A 7,253-nucleotide genomic window follows, 5' to 3' on the forward strand; every position below is an offset into this window, starting at 1 on the left:
AGAATCTAATATTTCTAGAGATTGGAGGTTTAAAGCAGATAATTATAAAACAATTAATCCCAGGAATCGCCCTTGCCAGACGATATCCAGGGACACCCATATGACAAAGCCGCGATTCCTAATAGAATTGAAATTTCCTAGAGGCTTTCATTGCTTTTAAGCTTTCAAAGTTCAAGCTATAGGGCAGATATAGTTCTTAGAGAGCCTATGATATGATTCTTGTATAATTCTTGGAGACCCTATTCTCTTGAGATCCATGATGATTTCAGTGCTAAAATCATGGTATGGTATAGTCATGAGAGATTTCTACCCTTGAAAGCAAAGTACTTCAAAGGCTAGTTGTCCCTAGATAAAAATTAGTTCCTGATGCTAAAACAGCACAAAATAAAATGCATTAAGCGCAAGGGCTGATTGGTGCAGTAGAGACGGGCTTTCAAACTTTCAGATGGCAAGTAATTCTAATTGCCAGGACATTACTAGATACCTTAGGGTCTGTAGTAGCTGTTAGAAATTTGGATTACTAATGGACATAGAATTTCTAGAGGTGAATTGGTTTCAGAAGTTTGGGGTCTTCTAGACAGGTCGGTAGTCCGCATGATCAGGGGATTAAACTCTCAAGTACTGACGGTACCGAGGCTCCTACTCAGAAATCTAAAATATGCTGTGATAAAAGACTTCTGTCGGTCAGGATTTTAAATTATAAGTGTTTTCACCAATCAGTAACAAATATTGAGACAAGTCATCCCGTAAGGGCGAAACTTCCACAGGCCGTGGATTCCTGGGAAGGTGAACCCAGTGGTTTAATTTCAGTGGGAACGCAAGGGAACGGCGTTCCCTTACCTCCCAAGAGTGCCGGAACGCAAGGGAACGCTTTTAAAAACTACGAGTACAAGTTTTAGTTAAAAAAAAATTGTAGGTAGGATCAATATTATGCTATGCTTTGTTTGCGAGTGACTCGTAAGCAGATAGTAAGCGCCCGTACAAGCAGTTGTGAGATGTGCTGTGATGAGTCTTGCAACGGAATCAGGCAGGAGGAAGGTGACGGGCGAGTCATCCTAGTTCGCGCATGCGCGGGTGCGCCTCTCAATAACAAAGCAATACCTACCCACCCCCTTCCTTTCCCCCTCCATTCCTTCACCGCGCCACCGCCCCAGTGATCACAAGTGTGTTGACTAGTTGACTTGACCTTGGTGTGTTTCGCGTTTAAGTTACAAGTTGCATCGCATCCCATCACGCTTAAGTTTCGTTTTTGAGGTGCAGGTCGTTGATTGTGTTCGTGTTTATGCTTATTAGTGCTGGTGCAGCTAAATAGTTTCCTAATTGACTATGACTACCAGAAAAATTGTTGATTTCTTTAAACCTAACCCCAAGAAACAAAAAGGTTATGCGAATAATGAGAACTGCAGTTCGGAAGCATTGACTACAACTTCAATTGTTGATCAAGATAAAAAAGAAGACGCAATCGGGATCAATGAGGATAATTGCGATTACCATTCCCCTTCGACTTCCTCGTCGGTCAAAATAGTATCCAGGTTGGTGGGTTTGGGATCTGATGCAGACGAAGCTAAGGTTAGTAATGAAAAATAAAATGATTTTGTTAATAGGGGTGAACAGCCAGTTTGTTGGTCTGAAGAACAAATTGATGAATTTAAAGCTAAAAATCCATGGTTAATTGTGAACAGAGAACTAGGTTGCAACGTTTGCCGTAGTGTGAGTACTCTAGGTGCAGAGAAAACGAAGGGCCTAAAGATTAGCGAAGAGTGGGTTTTAGGAACTGTTTACCGCTTATGGAAACAATAAAAAAGACCAGCAATCCTCTCTTAGGAAAAAGATATTTTTACACCGTGAGTCTCGAGCTCATTCTTTAGCTGAAAAAATACTCATTGAAGCTAAGAAAGATACAATGAAAAAAGCTGTTGTTTCTATGCATAAAGAGCAGCAGATTGTAACTGAGCGCATTTTCCGCACGGCTTATAAGCAAGCTAAACTAAATAGGCCATCTTTTGAGTTTGAAACTGAAATTGATCTTCAAATAATGAATGGCTTAGATATGGGGCGAATCCTACATTCAAATGTTGCTTTGCTCAATATAATTCATCATATTTCTGATGAAATGAAATCAGACTTGATAAATGGCCTAATCAAGTCAGACTCTAAATTTTCCCTGCTTTTGGATGAAGCCACTTCAGTTTCAAAAACAAAAATAATGCTTTGGTGGTTTATATCAGAACTGTTCTAAAGGGAATGCAAAACCCTATGACAGTGTTCTTAACACTTTTTGAGCTAAATAGCACAACATCAGCTGGTATATTACAAGAACTTTTAAATCAGTTACAAGCATTAGGTCTAAGCTTTGAATTCATGAAAGACCATATGATTGCTCTAACTTGTGATGGTGCTTCAGTGCTACTAGGCAAGAAATCTGGCCTTGCTATACAGCTTACTGAAACGTTCCCCAACTTGTTCATTTGGCATTGTTTTGAACCATCGTTTAGAGCTTGCCGTGCACGATTCCATAGAATAAGTAGCTGGAATCAATCATTTTAAGATATTCATGGATAAAATTAGAAACATGTTTAGTTGTTCACCGAAAAACAGCAGGGAGTTGGCAGAAGTTGCTAAAAGGACTAGAGAGCAAATGTTGAAAATCGGCCGTGTTTTAGATACTCGTTGGGTAGCCTCCAGCTTAATGCGGTGAAAGCAGTTTGGGACAGATTTTAAAGCTTTGTACAATCATTTCATTGAAGCATCTGAAGACAAAACAAAGGGACTCGAAGCAACGTTCAACTTACAAAGGGCTTTGTAGTACATTATCTTCTACAACTTTTGTACACAACCTGGCATTGATGTTCGATGCTCTAGAAGAATTATCGGATTTGTCCTTACAGCTTCAAAATCAAGCCTCAACCTTATCCAAGCCCACAGTGATGTAACACTGTTAATCAAAGTGTTTGAAAACCGAGTTGAAAACATGGGTAGAACGTTCAGTGGAAGCTAAAATTGCTATTGACGATTTGATGTTTCAAGATGTTAAACTTTGTGTAAGATCCAAGATACCCAGTATTCCAGAAAAAACAGTTCTATCGGAGCCTCGCTAACAACTTGACTTCAAGGTTGCTATCATCATCTTCAAATGCGGCTGAACACTACACCAAAATCATGAATGACATCAAAGTGATCCACCCCATGTATTGGCCAAAAGACTTATCCATCACCTACGGAGAATGTGAGATCCAGCGAATCTGCGATAGATTTAAGATTAGCAGCTCTCAGGATATAATTAGAGACTTCAGACACTTCAAGCAGGGACTGAAGCCTATGTTAAGTGGAGAGAAACCTACTATTCTAGAGCAACCGCCGTCGTTTAAGAAACTGATTTCCATCATAAATAGTATTGCAGTGTCTAGTGCTGAATGTGAACGTGGGTTTTCTGCAATGAATCTAATTATGTCTCCTCTTAGATCTTCACTCTACATTAGCACTGTTTGCGATTTATTGCGGATCAGGCTCCTAGGACCTCCGGTGGCTAGATACAATCCCGAGCGACACGTCAAAACCTGGCTGGCGAAGGGACACCATTTCTGCACTTGACACCAAGTCAAAACAACGAGGGCAGAAAACATACCATGAAGACAGCATTGCATTGTGGAACTTTTTTCCTAAATCTGTTTTTTAAATATCTTTTAGAATTTCAGAACATTAAGTTTTCATTAAAATAAACTAGCCTATGCCTAACTTATAGTTGTGTTCTGAACTCAAGTTTCTGAGTTCTTTTTTGTACTTACAGTTAGTTTTGTGTATTGTTGTTTTGTTTCTTTTGTAGTTTTCACTTTAAAATATTAACAAACAACTAAAACTAAGTTTACCAACAGTCTTGGCATTGCCTTACAATATTATACTACAAATCCGTACATATTTGTTAAAATAACTAATAAGCAAATAAAATAATCAACCTTAACTTTTTAAAACTACACTAAATTTTAAAAAAATGAAACCGTGTTACTCCACTCTGTGTGTCATTTATTTTGTGTGTAATTAAACGCTTCCTTTTCCTTTCCAAGAAGTTGGTTTATTTTGAATGTAGTAATATTGTTTTGTACCCATAAGGTATGCAATTTTTTTGTAAAATATGCAAACTTGTAAAAAAGCTGTTATATTAACAAACATCCATTTACATATTAATATGTATTATTATTACTACTGTAATGTGTATAAATAAAACTGTGAATAAGGCTCAATTTGTTTTTATTTTACCATTCATTAAAAAATTAATATTGGCGAGCTTCATTGATTCAAACACAATGATCAAATGAAATCAAACCAAATATTTCTGGGAAATTTAAAGTAGGCAACAAGGTGTTAATGGAGTAGAGTAGAGTAGAGAGTAAACTCAATAATTTAAATTCAATGTTTTTTATTTTTCTTACATCCTAATCAAGCACCTAAAGAAAATAAACCGCATTAAAATATCACTTGGTATTTTATAAAAATGAATGTATTATTATGTCTGGGTGGCCTAAAAACAAAGGTTTACAGTTATAATTTTTCAAAAGTTTTCCTGGGTGAGGGCCCCCCTCCTTCCTGGGGTGTATTCCATACCCACCGGTCTGAGCTTCCCGCTTTAAAGAGTTCCCACACCTAAAAATTTTAGAAATTAAGCACTGGGTGAACCCACTGTCCAAATTAGCCTAAATATGGAGAGATAACATTTATCCTAATCCATTATATTCATACTGTAATATATATTTATTTCTTAATAGCCTACTTACTATTCAAACTTGACATTATTTAATCACACGTTTCGTCTGAAGTTTCTATGTCAGTTCAAAAATTTCACATTTCCTCTAAAATGTAATGAGGTAGCGGACATAGCGATGACCAGTTCTAACGACGTAAACGATTTGATTTTTTGACTTCACTAGTTCGATTTTGATATTTAAACATACTGTGATTTCTTAATGATTTTCCCAGTGTTACAGATATAATTTTTACAAACTAAGCTAGTAAGTGCTCTATTAACTAATTAAGATGTAGCTGTTTCAGATTATCTTTTGGTTTTCTTAATGAACATCTGCATGTTCAAGTTATTAAATACCTGAAGGGTAATGTATAATATAAATCAGAATTTGAAACTGTTACTTTTGGACGGAGAGTTTTTTGGAACAAAATAATTTGTATACTAAACTATATTGTAAGCAAACATTCAAATTGATATCTTACCTAAAAATACCTAGAAAGAATTTAGTCATCATATGTCTCGTACTATCTGGTCACCCCGGCGTTGAAGCTTCTTGATTTGTAACACAGGTGTAATTAGGCCCAAAGGTACTGTAGGTAGGATTCGATGACTGGGATGTTCTTGACGCGGGAATCCATGCATGCTTTTCACGCCCCTTAAAAATGATCATTAATAGACCAAAATGGGGAGCGGAGTAAGAGGGACTGGGATTTATGAAGTGGGAGACTAACTGTGGAGATATTGGTCATCATGCATCACGAGATATCTTGTCACCCCGGCGTTGAAGCTTTCTTGATTTGTAACACAGGTGTAATTAGGCCCAGAGGTAGGTAGGATTCGATGACTGGGACGTTCTTGACGCGGGAATCCATGCATGCTTTTCACGCCCCTCAAAATGATCATTAATAGACCAAAATGGGGAGCGGAGTGAGAGGGACTGGGATTTATGAAGTGGGAGACTAACTATGGCAGTCGGAATACATCTTCTGTTGTTCTTCTCTTGTACTTCTTGTACTGGCATCTCCAAACCTTCCTATGAAAACCACAAATTGATGTAATCACCTCTGTTTCGTTACTAAAACTCTCCGTCCGTAACAGTTTCCACAATACTTTCATAAACTATGTGAAACAGGAACATCATTTTAAAATATTTCAAATCAGAACTAACGTCAAATTGTTCCAGTTCACTCCGTATCGAACCATCGCCTATATTATTAAATTCTTAAAATCTTTCGGTCTCGCCTTGGGGAACCTTCTGCAGTAAACATATAAAACCGAAACTGTCAATTTCAAGCATATTCCACATCAGCTTTAGATATTTGCGTTTACTACGCCTACTTATCAATATAAATTGTAACATTACTTATCAAATTGAGCCTAATTAATTCACAATCAGAGAAATGGAAATGAGTAAATTATTTAGCCACTAATTATTTGTAATGACAAAGATAATTTAGTAAATTAAAACTCACGACCCGGAGACTCGTGTAGGGTATTTGCTTCTTGCTGTAGTTCCACGTTAGTTGATTTTGATTCAGATTCATAATGTATTATAAAGATAACCATTACTATGGAAATAGTAACAACAATGGTCCTTATATGTTTAATAATAAACTGTCTAAATGTAATAATGTGAATAACTGAGAAGGTATGTTTAATATTTTGAATGTTCCTGAAACACCCCTGAAATGAGTCAAATAAATATTGTCCAACATATATATCATAACATTACACAATTACTTATTTAGAATAGAATAGAATATATTTATTTTTCGAAAGTAATTACAATCCATCACAACTAAAATAATCTGGTGCAAAATTATCAAAAAAAGATGGTAATAATATTAATTCACATATAGTCTTAAATTAATGACTGCTATTAAACTATACAATATCACAAATTATCATAATTAAAAGAATAAAAATACTATATATAAGTTTAAATGCAACACACATATTCTAGTATATATATATCCAATATATATTTACTTTCATAAAACATAGGGCCTCTAAGGCAAAGCCTGTGTAGAGGTTCCTTCTCTAAGATTAAACATTTTGCGCTACAAAGATTTTTATATTTTATTTAACCACATAAAGTCCCACTACATAAAATGCAATTGTGGCAATATAACTTCAACAAACCTAGCCTTAGAATAATGTTTGTTTCTTTACGATATAGATTTAACACAAATTAAACTTGTATATTAATAAGGTGATCAATATTATCTTTTTTTTAAAAGCCAAAACTTCAATTTTTTTGCAAACAACTTAGCATTTGTACAATTTGCAATGCTTTTCGGAATAATATTAAGAATTCTGATTAAATTGATTTATTTACATATAGAAAACAAACATATACATACATTTGACACTTCATAAATTAGACAATAAAGCAAAAACACCTGAAAACACCTGATCATGAAACAGTACTGTTTATAAGCACCTACACAATTATTTATTAATTTTACTATATCACTTGTTACGTAATATTACTAGATATTATATTACACGGGTT

Source organism: Homalodisca vitripennis, chromosome 5, assembly GCF_021130785.1.
Source record: "Homalodisca vitripennis isolate AUS2020 chromosome 5, UT_GWSS_2.1, whole genome shotgun sequence".
NCBI classification, from domain to species: Eukaryota; Metazoa; Arthropoda; class Insecta; order Hemiptera; family Cicadellidae; genus Homalodisca; species Homalodisca vitripennis.